The following is a 16,908-nucleotide window of genomic DNA, read 5'->3' as shown; positions in this document are numbered from 1 at the left end:
CCATCTGGTGTTCTTATAAATACAAAGCAATGCAAAGTTCCTTGTATGCTGGAGTCCTTAGTGGAGGGTCTTTCTGCACTTACCTTTTATAGGGGCATAATTGCTGGCTTTTGGGGGGATTTGTTGGCATTCTCCCACATGTTGTTGCCATGATTCATCTGCTGTTCCGGAACAATATACTAAAACCAACAACACCTTTTTCCTTTACTGCAAAAAACCCCTCAACATTTGTGAAAGATCTGGAATGCATTGTCAATATTTTCATTTGTGTGGAATGTGCTTTCTATGTGGAAGGGTTGGGGATTGGTAGTTGTGGTTCGGGAGGCGTCTGTTGTACTGTTGCACCTTGACCACGGCAAGCTGCCAATTTGGGCTGGGTGCTGTTTGGAGGGGAAAATGGCAGGCAGCAGTGGGAGTTCTGGGATAAGCCATAGCTCAGACAGACACCTGTAATCCTTCTTGTCTAACCTCTTCTAATCTCCTAGGCTCCCTCAATATTAGAATTCTAGAATCCTATGCATTATATCCCCCCTACAAAGGGCTATCCCCATGTGCATGCTAATAACATTTACTGGCTGGAGCAGGCTTCCTCAACCTTGGCCCTCCAAATGTTTTTGGCCTACAACTCCCATGATCCCTAGCTAGCAGGACCAGTGGTCAGGGATGATGGAAATTGTAGCCTCAAAACACCTGGAGGGCCAAGGTTGAGGAAGCCTGGGCTGGAGGAACGAGAGTATATAAGGGCTATGACTACACCCATGGAGCTTTTCTCAATTTGACTGTGCCCCCTACCATTAGTGTGGAAAGGAGAACCCTCCAGTCACTGTCTCTAGTAACAGTGACATGTGACCAAAGGTGTGGACCGTCAGCTCCAAATGCACTCCTAAAAATGTTGGATCCAGCCAGGGGTGTGGCGCTGTTTTCTGGCACCCAGGATGGGGGCGGGTGCTCATGGGCAGGGGTGGGGTCAGGGCACAGAGGGTGCTCTGTTTTGGACTAGGACCTGAGAGAGTAAAGGTAAAGGGACTCCTGACCATTAGGTGCAGTCGTGGCCGACTCTGGGGTTGCAGCGCTCATCTCGCTTTATTGGCCGAGGGAGCCGGCGTACAGCTTCCGGGTCATGTGGCCAGCATGACTAAGCCTCTTCTGGCAAACCAGAGCAGCGCATGGAAACGCCATTTACCTTCCCACCCAAGCGGTACCTATTTAGCTACTTGCATTTTGACATGCTTTCGAACTGCTAGGTTGGCAGGAGCAGGGACTGAGCAATGGGAGCTCACCCCGTCACGGAGATTCGAACTGCCAACCTTCTGATCAGCAAGTCCTAGGCTCTGTGGTTTAACCCACAGCGCCACCCGCGTCCTTAGGACCTGAGAGAGATCAGGGTTCAAATCCCCACTCAGCCATGCAGCTCATTGAGTGACCTTGGGACAATCTCCATCTCTCAGCCTAACCTACCTCACATAATTGTTGTGAGTACAAAATGGGAGAGGGAAAGGTACTGTATACACCACCTTGAGAAGCTTGGAGGAAAGATGGGATATAAACATAAAAGTATAAATGTAAGTTCAAACCTCTCTTGGGGTGTGTGCAGAATTAGTTGCACAGTTTATATAGGCCCTTGGCTTCATCACACAGGATCCTTGTCATTTCATTCTAGGTGTTATGTCAGGCAAGAGGAAACCTGAGATTTGAGCCATGCTTCAAGTTTGAACCGTGACTAATAACTTCTATTTAGAGCCGGAAGGTAACAAAGAGCAGATCACTTCTGACAGTACATTTCCATGCTCAACGTTTTCAAACCACGTGTAGCAAAAGGGCTATTAAATATTGACAAGATTACTCTTTGTCATGTAAGAATGAGCATCATACTAGGAAGAATATAAACATCTGCCAAAATGTCTATCCAATAGCCACATTTGTACGATTGTCGATTTTTATGGTTAATGAAGCTGTGAAAGATGGGTATGGACATGCAGTCTTCCCTGACCCCTTCATCCCTTCTGTTGCATGGTTTGAGAACTCAGGTTTAATGCAAGTCAAGATTATTGTGCCAAAGTAAAACAGGAGATGGGGAGGAAAGAGGAAAGAGGTGAGAGGAGAATATGCATCCACAGCACTTGTCCATGATAGGGATCAGACAAATGCAGCAACTGAGTCCTATTGGCCCCCACCAGTGTCTTACCTAGGGCTCATGGTCAGAATATTCTAACTATGCATTAATCATGCAATTTTCTATGACTGATTTTCAACCTTCATGGAAGAGTTCCGTTGTCTTGGAACGCAAGAGGAGCTCCATTGGTTCAGACCAAAGGCCCATCTAGCTCAGCATCCTATTCTCAAAGTCACCAGTCAAATGCCTTTGGGAAACCCACAAGCAGGACAACAAGCACAACTGCAGTCTGAATTATTTAGCAGCATTTTGAATTAGTAACATAGGATGACTGTCATGGGAAACTCTTGAGGAAGATACCAGTGACTGTTGCAGAATAATCGCAATGCTAAATAAGAACACAAATACTTTTCAAAACACCAGCAGAAGCATCAAGGCCAGTGCATGAATTTTGTCTCATATTACTTCACATGGCATTCGTGTTCAATGGGTCATAATGCAGTTCCCTATGCAGACCTTCTGTGTTTTTGGTTTAGCTGCTTGTAAGCATCTTTAGACTCACATGGTGAGCAGCTGTTCTTGAATGGCTCCTACTAGGACATAATGGCAACCTGCTCATGGACCAATTCAAAGAAGCTTCTGTTTCACAGCTGCTATAAATGCTTCGACTCTAAAACAGCCTTCATAGGCGGGTCAGGCAAGACATTTCAGTACTCGCCCCCATTACTCTGTACCTAATCACCACCACCCTATACAGAACTCCTGTCCTCTGGCGCATCAGTCATACACTGGTATCAAGGTAGTGCAGCCTAGTGGCTAAGTGACTCAGCTGCAAATCAGGTGGTTCCTAGTACAAATCTCAATTCTGCCAACTCGCTAGTTGGCCTTTTCCCTATGGAGCAAAGTCATTCTCTTTAAGTCTCTGATTTACCATACAGGGTGGTTGTAAGAATTATGAGCATATAATGTGTATGAAGTGCTCTGACCATCTAAATGTGCCATACAAGTGTTAAAATGTTATTTCCAAATTAAGATACATTTTAATATATAATTATGCAGATTCTGCAATATAAAATGAGCACTGGTTTGGTTTTGGTTTTTACTTGTAGTGTTTAGAATTCCTGCTGTGAGAGATGGATTTGGCTGTGAGAGATGGATTTGGGTTTTAAAAAAATACTTTTTATCTAGCATTCTAGGGAATATTACTCATTTGCCTGAGTGGTCAGTGTATTATTCTTCATTTCTGTGATTCATTACCTTGGCCCTGCTACAACAACAACAACAGAAACCCAAACCTTGTGATTTCATAGCGTATCTTCCTTTTTCTAGCCCTACTCAGCTCTTCCATAGTTCTTAAAGTTGGTTCCTGGCTTGAAGTTTACAGGGCTTTTTGCTATTTTTAGGATATGGAATTAAAAGAGCGACTAAAGCTCTCATGCTGTCAATCTCCTGGGAGTCAAGGCAGGGTTGTTTACTACAGGATATTATTCTAGGGCTTTGTCCAGTCCACTTTTAGATGACACAGTTGATAAGGCTTCTGTTTCTTCTCTTGGGAGAACTAAGAACTCACTCCAGGCATCTTCAGAGGAACTTCTCTTATATCAGTCTAGGAAAATGGGCTTTGAGACTGTTTTGTTACAGCTGCTGAGTATCATTGCCTCTTCTTATATGTTATAAAGCCATCTTTTCTACCAGAATCTTCCAGGAAGGCTGCTTGGCACCGCAAGCTGTTCAGAGGAGATGATTCTGGGACAAAATAAGTGAGGCCCTCATCCTCTTTTGTGTGTGTGCTTTAATTCCGTTTCTATTTTAGGAGTTGCTCTTTACTACAGTAATCAGCCCAAAAGAGCTGTCGCCCCTCCGCTCTTGCATCAGCTCCGCACGCCTGCTAGATCATAGCCTTGCATGTTCTGTGATTCCAGGAATTTTCACAATCTTTGGCAGCCTCTGGAGACATTCAATATTTTCACAGGATTAGGGTATATAGGGTATATAGACAAGCACCTTTTGACTACACAATGCACTAGCAGTCAGCAGTTAAAGCCGGGCAGGCGCCAGACTTTGGGGAGCCTTTGGAACAGTGTCGATTATGAGCCCCCAACACATACACCCCAACTAGAGGCAGGACCCAGTTCAGATTATGGTGGCTGCAGTGGCAGCTGCCATGTACTTTCTCTGCTGCCACCACTGCTGAACACTGGACCACTGGATACATTTCAGCCGTGGCAGGTGGCAGCACTTTTGAACAGGAACCCATGGTTGGCTCCCATCCATAGTGCCACCCACCATTATGAATTACTCAAAATGCAGTGCCCCACCCCGTATAGCTACCCGGAAATCAATGCATTTCATGGATCTATGGTCTGAGACATTACAGTTTGGGTAAGTTAAAATGGCAGGCAGCCACCACAGATGGGAGCTCAGTTTGGCTCCCATTCAAAAGCAGCACTGCCATTTCCCACTCAAAAGCATCTGTGGGTGGCTGGGGTGATGATGTGATCAGGCAGGTGAGGGGCCCTTCCAACCTCCTAGGGTCCTTAACCAGGGCCCAGCCTGGCCAGCTGCTGGCACCAGGCAGAAATAAAAGTACTAGACTAGTGATGTTCCTCACACATCCCCAGAGCAAAAGTATTTATTGCAAATGAAAGAAGCAACCTCCCAAACTGGCCTACCCACTAGCTGCCAGAATGATACACAGAGTATAAACTCAACACTACTTCTACTTTGCAGCAAAAAATAATCTGAAAGTAAGCAGATTTGATTGATGTTAAAAACTGATATTTCAAAAACAAATCTTAAAATTAGTCTTGAAATTAAAAATCCACCATAAGGTGGAGAGCAGTGGTCACTCCTGCCTAGGTGCAGCTACTCCTGCCTGCTCCCATCTTCCTGAGTTGAGTCCCTGGCAGGGGCAGTTCTTTCTTGCTGCTGAACTAGATGAGCTGGTGGTCTTTCCTAGTTGTCTCCTCCCAGCTCATCACAGGCAGTGCTGCTGGGAAAAGCCCTTGACTGAATGAGCAAGCAGAGAGGCAGCTAGAACAGGCCATGCCCTCCTGCAGGCATCACAACCGTGTCTCTGTTCCCATGACGTGTGCTGTCCCTACTGCACTGCAGCAGTTGTCTGAGCAAGCAGGTGCCAGGCTGAGCAGTGAGTGAGCAGGGAATGTGGTATTGGAGGACAGAGCTGTGTGTGTCATGTGGCTGGTGTCTGCCCCTGAAACAGACTTGAACCATTAAGTTAGGCTTCTGCCCACAGGCATAATGGAGGCTGCTGTCCTGACACTTGCCATGGGCAAAGTTTTGGCTTCCCTTTTGAGCCTCATTTTCCCAATATTAAGTTCAATTCTCCCATAGTTCCACTTCAGTTTGTGGTTTTATTTCAATTAACAAGAATTCATCAGCATTTTAGTGTGAATGTCTCTGAAACTACACATTTTTCTGTGCAGTATTGCTAGTATACTCATTTCTGCAAAGCACTTTCCTCTTATATGATACAATTGGTATTTCCCCCCCACTAATGCATGCATTTGTATAACACTTTACCTCAGTATATTCATTTTTGTACATATTAATTGACTGGAGAACTCATTGCAAAATTCAAAGAACTGCAAATTTCAAACGATGGCTGATTTCAGTTTCCATAATTTTCTCGGAAACTGGTGCATTTGGTATGTTTGCCTTTGAACGTGAAAAGAGACTGATTTCTCCCCTATCCCTACCTATGCCCATTGTTGAAGTAAGATTCAGCTGGTTGGCGTCATCTTGTCTTTTGCCTCAGGCCACAAAATGTCTTGGGCCAGCCCTGATTGTTCTAAAGGAAACAAAACAACCTCCATGCTCACTTACTAGTGCCAGCCAAGAACAACGAGTAGCCGTAACTGGAAACCTGATGATATAGGGTAGGCCTTCTCTGTACTCCTGAAAATGTAGAGAAATGGTGCCAGACCAGAGTCCTTAGCTGGGCCTGCAGAAGACCTCCTTCTTTCAACAAGCATTTTAAGTAAAGAGCTTTCCCAGACTGCATCTGTGCTGGAATGGTTTTTAAGATGGTTTTATTGTTTGTGTATTTGCTGCCCTTGACTTCTTTGGGAGAAAGGGCAGGATATACCGTATTTTTCGCCCCATAGGGCGCGCCGCCCCATAGGACGCACCTAGGTTTTTTGGGGAGGAAATAAATAAAAAAAAAATTATTCCCCCCCCCAAAAATTTTTTATTGCCCAGCCCCCAGAACAGCCTACTATTTGCAAGCCTAGGGAGCCCGGCGCGAAGTTGCATTGGTCTCCCTAGGCTTGCAGAGAGGTGTGCGAAGCCCGGGCGCGCTCTTCAGCGAGTCCCAGGCTTCGGAATGCAGGCAGCTCCGCACAGCTGTCGGGAGCCCAGCGCGACTTCACGCTGGGCTCCGGATGGCTGCACGGAGCTGGGCAAAGCTCGGGGCTGCAGTCAGCTCCGCGCAGCCGTCGGGCTGCGCAGAGCTTCCTGAAGCCTGGAGAGCAAGAGGGGTCGGTGCACACCGACCCCTCTCGCTCTCCAGGCTTCAGCGAAAGCCTGCATTCGCCCCATAGGACGCACACACATTTCCCCTTCATTTTTGGAGGGGGAAAAGTGCCTCCTATAGGGCGAAAAATACGGTAAATCTAATGATTAGTAATAAAAAATAATCATAGAATTATTTACTACTACTACTACTACTAATATTTTTCTCTGTGCTCCTGTTAATCTCAGCTCTAAAATAGAGGAGGCATCAATAAGACAACCTTCTGATGACCTCAGTGGGTGAGAAGGCTCATAGGGAAGAGGCTGTTTCCTCAGTTATACCAGGCTGAGTGTCTAAAGAACCACCAGCACCTTGAACCATGCCCAGAAGCAAAACAGAAACCAGTCCAAATGGATGTGAGAAGTGGTGTTATATGCCCTCTCAGCACCTGTCAAATGATGAACTGCTGCTTTCTGTGCCAGATGAAGTTGTTGAATCTACTCTCTTCCAAACTGGTCTGCTCTGCATTATTTCACTTCTGTGTTGTTCACATTTTCTGCAGATATCACCAGTCCTGATTTTCACCTCCTGTTTTGCCTATCTTTCGTGAAGGCTGAGAAACTACCTTATTCCCCTAGAGAAGCAGCAAAAAGCAAAAGCCAAGCCTGTAGCTACAGGTGGGATGGAAGGCCAGCCGGGGGCATGTGGGGTGTTTGTGGAAGTGAAGATTAGCAATTCCCATCCATATAAGATTCTTTAAGTGAGGCCTGTCTAACTTGTGACACTATAAGTGAAACCTGGCCATGTAATTTAGCCTGCCAGGTGCTTGATATAAAACCCCTGTTTTGAACTCCTAAACCAGCAGTCAGAAATGGAATGTGGAGTCTTCAAGGGCCATTTCCCATAGCTACGCTTGGCTTGGTGGCTGTGCAGACTTGCATTAGATGTTTTGCTGAAGCTCCCAGGACGATGCTGTGCTTCAATGCAGCAGTTCACAGGGTTCACAGGGTCAGCACCAGCAGGTGTCCTTGGCAGGACTGTGCATTCCTCTTGCATGGCACAGATGTGCCACTCTGCCCTTGCATTGCTCTGGCAAGGGAGGGAGGGAGCACAGGCCGCCTCCTTGCCTACATTCCTGGGCAAAATCAAGTGAAGCCTTTTTGTTCCACAGTGCCTCCATAGCATATCCATAACTGAAAGTGTGGGAACAGATAAGAGTTTCCGGGAGCCAGACAGCATGGCCTGTTTTCTTATTTGTATGACTGCACATCACATGCAATGGTGCAAAAAACTCCATGTATGAAACATGCTGGACCATAAGAACAAAGAGTTGTATCCAGTGCTGCTGTTTTGTTCGCAAAGTTGACTTCAGGCTCATCCACACTTCCCTTTGTCCCATGATTTCTTCCATTTAGTGTGTGACATCTAGGCATGGATCCATTAGGTTTTTCTTTCGTCCTGCCATTTCTCCCCAGGAAAGCCTTGAAGTTACCAATCAAATGGAAATATGGAGTATGGAAGTATTCGTCTCCTGCAGCAGGATTTTCATTTTCTCTCCACTGCAGCCACATATGCACCCTCAGCATCTACTTCAGAGGGTTGGGGAACCCTCTGGAATATATTTTTGGGGTGTACAGGAAGAGGAGAGGAGAGGTCCACCTGTGCTGCATTGGATACAGCCCAAAGTCCCAGATGGCAGCAGTATTACCATTTAGTAGCAGCAGCAAAGTACATGAACTTCTAAACATGGTTACAGTCAGACTTTTTAGCTGATGGTGCCAAGGAACAATAACTGGGAAAGAAATGAGGGTGCTGTGGTTATGAGTTTGTGATTGAATTCATTGGTTCTCCTTTCTGGAGTTTGCTGTGCAAAAGAACTCCTCTGGAAATCAACAGGTGCTGGATTGTTTAGCAAAAACTCAGAATGCGTTCAACATTAATTTGTGGCCGGACATGAGCAAATGATCAAGGACTAGGGGTGTTTCTAAATGGAGGCTTAATGTCACATGCCGGTTGTTCAGATATCACAAATGGTTCATTGGCAGCAGCTGCTTTTTGTTGTTTTTTTTTAAATTAACAGATTTCTTGTTGAGAGGGTAAACTCAGTTTAAACGCGACAGGGTGGGATAGGAGACTGACAGCCATTTTTATGCAACTGACATTGTGTGTAGACTGCAAAAATCTTGCATGCATAAGCAGACTTTATTTTTCATTTTAATAACGTATATGCCTCTTAATGTAACAAAATCTCCAGGTGATGCTGACCACACAATAAACGCCCATCCAGAAGCACCCTGGAAGCATTTTGAATTGGGAGCATTTGGGATTAGGAGCTCCACACTGAATGCAGCTTCAGGCAGCCTGTAACAAGAAACAGCAGTAACTTGAGAACTATTATCTGTCTTCCAGTCTCTAGCCTTTATTCACTCCCCCATCCCCAAATATCACATTATCTCTAAATTAAATTGTAAGGCAAAGCTGTGCATGCATCCACATCTAGATAGCTTGTAAATCTATAGTCTGGTTCAGGTTATTTGCTTGTACTTCTTTGATGCCAAATTCATCTGGGCTTTAGAAAGATTTAGCATTGGCCTGGATCCAAACATCCTACTGCGCAAGTAAAAGGCACTTCTTGCTCATGCATATGTGACTATGTATTAGCAATTCCCTCCCTCCCCCAATGTTCACAAGAGCATTGATACCCTGCCCTTCCATTGTAAAAAGCAATGCTGTTTGTTGCTTGCAACTTATTAAAAAACAAAACAAAAAGGCACCTGAATGTTTCAATGTACATTAAGTGTCCATTGGTTTGTAAATTTCATGTATATATAACTGATCAGATAGTCATCCAAAAGGGTTGTAATAGAGACATGACAAACAAGTGAGTTTCAATAATAAATTTGAGTGGGAAAATAGTAATTCAGTTTTGAACAGCATCAAGAGCAGAATTCACTTCCAGCTTTTCCACCCACAGGCTTTTCAATTACTTTTCTCTCTCACAGACATGCACAGAATTTTCTGCTACATCTCCACATGAATTTCTTATGCTTCCTTCACAGCTTGTTGGCATTACTGTTGAAGATTCTTGTTGACAACCAGCTTGACCTTCCCTATAGGACTTGGGTATTCATGTTCAGAGGGTTCCCTGACTTTCTAGAGCCAGTTTGCAGATTCGAGAGGGCAACAGATGGAGGAAAACTAGGAAACAAGCAATTCCTTCTGTGCAAGTGGAAGTGGGTGGAACAGAGGGGAGCTGGGGGGGGGGGTTGCTTGCGCAGCAGGAACTTTGGACCCAAGCCAGTGTCTTGATGATGCTCACAACAAAAGAAAACCACGTAAGAGAAGCATCTTTCAAGAATATACAATGTTCTCCTGAAGTGGGAACCCAAATATAACAGCTCTAGATTGGTGTCAGATCACTGGCATATGAAGGTGAAGTGAAAATGTGAAAGTAACCCATCTATTTTCACCTCCCAGAGTCAAATTGCTTAAAACAGTAGGAGAGGCACAGAATTGTCGGGGCTTTAACGAAAGGCCATTCTGGACTGCTTCAGCCATTGCCAGTTTCCTACATGGAATTTTCCTTCCATACAGGAAAAGGCTAATCCCAGTTCACCCACGATACTCACTGGGTGACCTTGGGCCAACCACAACTTCTTAGCCTAACCTACTTCACAGGGCTGAAAATAAGATGGGATAACCCAACGTATGGCATCCTAAGCTTCTTGAAGAAAGAATGTGATGCAAAGATAATAGGAACGGGAGTACAGTGGTACCTCGGGGTAAGTACTTAATTTGTTCTGGAGGTCTGTTCTTAACCTGAAACTGTTCTTAACCTGAAGCACCACTTTAGCTAATGGGGCCTCCTGCTGCCGCGCTGCCGGAGCATGATTTCTGTTCTCATCCTGAAGCAAAGTTCTTAACCTTAGGTACTATTTCTGAGTTAGCTGAGTCTGTAACCTGAAGCGTATGTAATCCGAGGTACCACTGTAATAAAAAAGGGGGGATATTGCAGAAAACTGATGCCTACCAATTGGATATATCGTGTTTTGCTACATGAAACATCCTGTAAAGCCATGACACTAGTTGCAGCTCTCCTATGCTTCTACATATAGTGGAATTGATGCATTATCTTGTGTGGCAGTCTGCTTGTAGACCCAGACTTTTTTATGGGTGGAAATAAAAAAAGCCTTAAAAGAGGATTAGTCAAATTCACTGAGAGTAAGGATGTCAGTGGCTACAAGACATGAAGGCCATTCTCTGCTTCCACAGTCAGATGCAGTAATGTTTCTGAATACCAGTTGCTAGAAAACCCAGGAGAGAAGAGTGCTCTTGTGCTCAGATCCTGCTTGTGGGTTTCCCATGGACATCTTGTTGGCCACTGCGAGTACAGGATGCTGGACTAGATGAGCCATTGGCCTGATCCAGCAGGCTCTTCATATGTTCTTATGAAATGCTTCTCCTTTTGAACAATTCATCATTTCCAAAACAGACCCAAGGAACTGCTGGGGACATAAATCCCTGTACAACCTAGAGAGCAGCACTTTATTTTCTTTCCTGATTAACACCCAGATTGGTTTTATGTACAGCTGTTGCTTTAAAAAGAAATCAAACATTTCATGTTGTTGATAGTCTGAATAAATCCATATCCAATGAGCAGTAAATAAATTATGAAGCAGAATTAGCTTCCCAAAGATCTTTGGTGTAAATAAAGTGAGATGGTTTAATCAAACAATGATCTAAGATTTTAATACTCTAGGTTTCCACCACCAGCAGATGTAACAACAACAAAATATTTTTTTCTAAAACATCAGTTCACCAGAGAGTCCAGCTATTCAGACAGCTGTTATGAGAGCGTAAACAGTACTTTTGTAAAATTCAGCAACTTTATGTGCAAACAATCAAAATTGTATAAATGACTAGTTAATTAGGAAGCAAAGCACAATAAAAGAACATTTATTATGGTGTGTTCCTTTGAATTTTTATGTAACATGAAACTTAAGAACAACCTTGCTGGGTGAGACCAGAGGTCCACCTTGTCCAGCCTCCTGTTCTCTCAGTGGCCAACCAGAAGCCGTTGAGAAGCCTGCAAGCAGGACCTGAGTCCAGCAGCACCCCCCTCCCCAAATGTTGTTACTTTTCCTCCTAGGGGAGTTGCTCCAGTCCCTGGATTGTTTTGGGTGCCTTTTTCAGCAGCTTTTTAAACTCTACAATATTGTTTTTGAGGTGCACCAACTCCAGAAGGTATTTTCACAACTGACATTAAGAACCTATTTTATTCTTTTACATGCCACTTATGAATACTTTATTATGGATGTGGTATAGAAAATCACTCATTTTTAAAACAAACATATATTCTACTCAATGTAGGGTTTTATTTCTTGGGACAACTTGGATCCTCTTTGCAGAGAAATAATACAGCACCTACTTCAGAGATGGAGGATTTCCCCCTGCATTCCCTCCAGAGAAAGTGATGGGTGGGGTGGAACCAAAGGCCATAATCCCTATCCTCTCACATATACACACCCCATTCTCACATGCATTTAAATGAGACTACCTTAAAAGTGACTGAACTTAACAAAATTCACCTTTGCACATCCTCTTCAAAAGGATCCTCTGGTGTTTGGCTCTGCACTTTAATTCCGTGCCATTTCAGACACTCCATTTGAGCCTGTGCACACGTACATGACCACAGGGAGAAAAGTCAGCGGATGAATGAATGGGGTCGTTGTGCATGACATTCCATCTCTGAGTTTATGGCTGCTGTGGGAAGTGTACAGCTCATTTTGCACTCATCTTTCTCCATGTGATTATAGTACATGGCCTATACAGTGGAATCTGGGTTGTTGAACATAATCCATTCCGAAAAACCGTTCAACTTCTGAAACTTTCAACAACCAAGGCACAATTGCCAGTCAACAATTGCAGTGGAGAAAATGGAGTAATCCACCTCGGAAGCCATTCAACTTCCGAGGCGCGTTCTAAAACGGAAGCATTCACTTCGGGGTTGTTGGTGTTTGAAAGCCAAAAAATTTGAGTTCCGAAGCATTCGACAACCGAGGTTCCACTGTATTTTGGAAGTCAACTTTAAAAAATAGAGGGGGGCAATTGAGTTCCTACAACATTTACTCTTCCCAGTCTCGGTACAATCTGTTGTACCATCAGACAAAAGCTACCTTAAAGGAAAATGTTTTTCCTAATAGCACATCTTACACACTGAGACTCATATTATTTGTATAACATTACCCCACTGTGGGTCTATATCTGTGGAACAGCTAAAGGGGAGAGAGCTAATGAGCTGGCATCAGTCAGAACTTCCAGCTGAATCATCTAACTTGCCCCGAAAATTGTTCACATCTTGCTGGGGCCTGAGAAATAATTTCCCATGAAGAACCAATCTTAGCTTGCGAGAGCCCCAGCTCCAAATGACTTCTGTTAAGTAATGCAGTGCAGCCACTGACTGAGGGCTTATCCAAATGATCAGTTCAAAACATGCTCTCAACAACAGCTGTGTAGGCTTTGCAGGATAGCCCTGCAAGCCATAATTTACAGTCAAGGGGGCAGTATCCAGCCCTATGTGTAGCAGATGTGGAGTCAGCTTGCTACAGTGGTGATAGCCATGCTATTTCACAGATACACACACACACACTAGATATTGGGCAGTCGATGAAAGGGAGAAAACTTAGCTTCCAAAGTGGGAACTAGAAGGCAGGATCTCATCCCAGCCAGGAAATCCTGCCTTGAGAGTACTATGCTTCTGCATAAATAAAAATACATAGAGCAATACAGATGAGGATGATGAACCTGACAAGGGACTTCGTTTTCACTTTGCTGTGAAATTGGTCAGTTTTAGCTCCTGTGCAAGTCTGGTGTCATGGGGAAGTTTGGGATTTGGAAGTTGCCTTATTTGTTATCAATGACATCATGATGCTCTCCAAAAGGTGTCCATGACACTGGAGCAACCATGCCACATTGCAGTGATCCTACTTTCTAGGAGAGAATTGCATTGTTCCAGTAACAAAATATTTTGATGTTTGCAGCATGCAGAGGATGGTGGAATTGGGATGGGGAACGAATCATTGAAAGGCAAAAACTTCATTGAAAAAAGACATGAGAATGCCATACAACAAATGAGCAACAGTTGTGCATTTGTTTCACTTTAATTATGTATTTGTAAAGGTCCTGAGTGGCTAAGCCTCACTGCTTCTTGGCAAATCAGGTACAGTTCTCTTGCACTGGCTCAAGAGACTGGAATTGAACTTACATTATTGGGCCAAGTCTTAATTCTGGGGCCCTCCAGATTGCTGGACTGTTGTTGTTTTGCAGATGTATTCTGCAACATGCCATTGATGCAATCATAGTGTATGAGTGGTGGATTTATGCTGGAGTATCCACAAATCATTCCACTTTATCTAGTTGTTCTGTGATGCTTCGCTGATGTTATTGCACCATTGCTGTCTGGAAGGGTATAGCACAACAAAAGCAGAACAACACAAAAACAGAAACCAGAACTTTTGTGGTATGAAAAGTTACATGATTTCAGCAGGAAGCTATGGGACAAAGCAAATCAGTATGTCTGCCCTGAAACTTTTGCCGATGCAACACTGTGGAAAGAAGGATCATGTATAACCACCCCAATGCCCTCAGAAGCACAAATCATCATAAAAAGGGTGCAGAGAGAGGCCCTCAGCTTCCACTGGATGAGCCTTTCAGCTCACTGGGTGGTATCTCATGGTGTCAATCCACTTCTGGGAAGTATCCATCATCAGAATTGAAAGCAGAATTAAAATAGTTGGCGATACCTCCTGCTTCCTCCAGTCAATTTTGGATCTGTTCCATTGGGTCTCCCAGTCCTGTGAAACTGATTTAGGAAATGCACTTGTGGCTTCAGTGGATAGGGAAAATTGCCAAAAATTGCTTTCCTCCCTCTGCTCTGCTATGGGATCCCTTTCTTTCAGCACATGGACTTCTCTCAGGTGTCCAGACTGTCCCAGTCTCCAAATACTATTTCTGAGCTTGCTTTAATCTCTCTGGTGCCACTAATGCTTCTCCCTTACACCGCAAAATTTTTAATATTAGTGTGAGTTTGGAGGACATGTCAGCCCCTGCTGCAGCAGCTGACCTGGCACTAAAGCGTCAGTGGAGAAATGCAGGCTGGCTGCTATGGGCTGTGCTATTACTTCTCTGAGAAGCTGGTGCAGAATGAGTGCTTGGGGCCGGATCCTGATCTTTAGTTTGCTGGCACAAATTAGCAGACAGCCACCTTCCACTGCCAGGGGGTACTGCATGCAGAATCAAGCCTCTCTGCCTGATGGATTCAGATAAACAAGAAAAGAGAACACTCAAGTAGCTATCTGTCTGTGCTTTTCCATAAGGACTTTGAAAATACAAAGGCTCTTTCAAATAGGCCAGCAAAAGCATGCAGGAGAGACAGCAGCAGGAGGAGAGAGAGTGGACAGCGTTTTCCAAGTGGAAACAGACAGCTGCTGTGAAGAGCCGATGGGTGAGACGCCCTCTGAAATCTTATTACGGTGGCGACTGAGATCGAAAATGAGCTTGCTGGCCTCAATTTAATTCCCATTTGTTACCATGTTAAAAAAAATGAAACCACTGCACAGATTGTCACCATTCAGTCACAGAAGACCAGGACTGTGGAAACAGGTGATAGGGCATACGGATGAAGAAATATATTGACCAAGGCATCGTAATAAAGGAAAAGATACAGAAATACAAGTGTGCGTGCTGAGTTAGATTGGGGAAGCTGGGCCGGAGGAGAATGGCAAATCTGGTGCAATGGAGGATCATTTTTATCTGGTGGAGAAAGAACAACCAATATGTTGTTGTTTGGTTTTTATTATAATGCCTCACTGGTTCATTTTTCAAACTGCATATCAGAAATAAAACTGAGCAGTATACAAAACAAAATGAAAATGAAAAATTAAGAGTTGAAGACCAGGAAAGCAAGGGCAAACATAGAGGATGAAACTCAGCATTGTGATCTTCCAATCATTCAGTCTTTGCAAGCAAAGCACTGTTCTGGGATTCTCCTGACTCCCCCCCACAAGCCAATTTTGGGGGACACAGGAAGCGGGGGGAGAAGAGTTGGAGGAATCCGCATTGTGCAAGCAGAAGTCCTTATGGAGGGTTTCCACTGATGGAACTGGTTAGGTGAATCCCTTCCATTGGGTCTTAAGTGGTATTTAAAAGTTACTACTGTCACCATGGACTGCAAGAAGATCAAACCTATCCGTTCTGAAGGAAATCAGCTCTGAGTGCTCACTGGAAGGACAGATCCTGAAGCTGAAGCTCCAGTACTTTGGCCACCTCATGAGAAGAGAAGACTCCCTGGAAAGGACCCTGATGTTGGGAAAGATGGAGGGCACAAGGAGAAGGGGACGACAGAGGATGAGATGGTTGGACAGTGTTCTCGAAGCTACAAACATGAGTTTGACCAAGCTGTGGGAGGCAGTGGAAGACAGGAGTGCCTGGCGTGCTCTGGTCCATGGAGTCACGAAGAGTTGGACACGACTAAATGACTAAACAACAACTGTCACCACTTCATGAATTACTGAAGGGAGGGCATGCTGGGGCATGGATGCTATCACCAAAAAGGCCTGCTTCCACTTTGTCACAAAGTGAGAAGTGACAGTCCAGTGGTTGTGGAATGGCCACCAGGGTCTCCATGGAAGATCTTGTAAGATCTGCTTGGTCTGTACTGCAGGTAGTGATTTGTTATGAGGTATCCTAGTCCCAAATTGTTTATGGTTCTTTATCTTTAAACCAGTCTCTGACTGGTTCTCTGACGATCCTTCAAACTGAGGACTGTCAAATGCAATGTCGGACACCTAAGAAGTGTTTAAGGCAGAGGGGCCTGAGATTTGGCTTTGATACAGGGTGATAATTTTTCACATGTTCTCTCTGACAGGTAATGGTGTTATTTCTGATTTGATGTTCTTGTCCCTTGCTGATTCAGGCATGAAAGAAGAGTGCAGATAAGAGCAAAAGGTCCTTGCCAGAGGGTTCCTGGTGTCTTTTCAACATCAGTGTCCTGGAGCCCTTCCAGATGATTTCGGCCATGCTGTCAGATGTGAGAGCAGGAATTTTGATTCCCCACTAATTATGTTTAGAATATTTAGGGCAGGGGTGAAGAATAGGATCAGGGACTGGCATGAGCCACTTTGACACTTGGGTGGGGCCACCCACATATAAATCACCTGATGTTGCCATGCCATCAAGAGAGCTGTCTGTGGATCCTGTTTGTCAGCTTCTCTTAGCTATCTGGCCGACCACTGTGAGAAGAGGATGCTGGACAAGGTGGGCT

General features: G+C 44.4%; 1 long non-coding RNA gene across 1 annotated transcript in view; it reads left to right on the top strand.

The window, feature by feature from the left end:
• LOC310673087 overlaps positions 1–12,186 on the top strand; it is a 37,779-nt gene extending 25,593 nt beyond the window's left edge. Inside the window, exons 3-4 of the long non-coding RNA XR_014508829.1 lie at positions 1,661–1,747; positions 11,347–12,186. This is a non-coding gene — a long non-coding RNA (uncharacterized lncRNA). The remainder of the gene's footprint in view (positions 1–1,660; positions 1,748–11,346) is intronic.
• The last annotated feature ends 4,722 nt before the right edge of the window (positions 12,187–16,908 follow it).

This window comes from Podarcis tiliguerta (assembly GCF_965153285.1).
Source record: "Podarcis tiliguerta genome assembly, chromosome: 2".
NCBI lineage: Eukaryota > Metazoa > Chordata > Lepidosauria > Squamata > Lacertidae > Podarcis > Podarcis tiliguerta.
The sequence above is the reverse complement of the archived record's forward strand: the minus strand, read 5'-3'. Positions and strand labels throughout refer to the sequence as shown.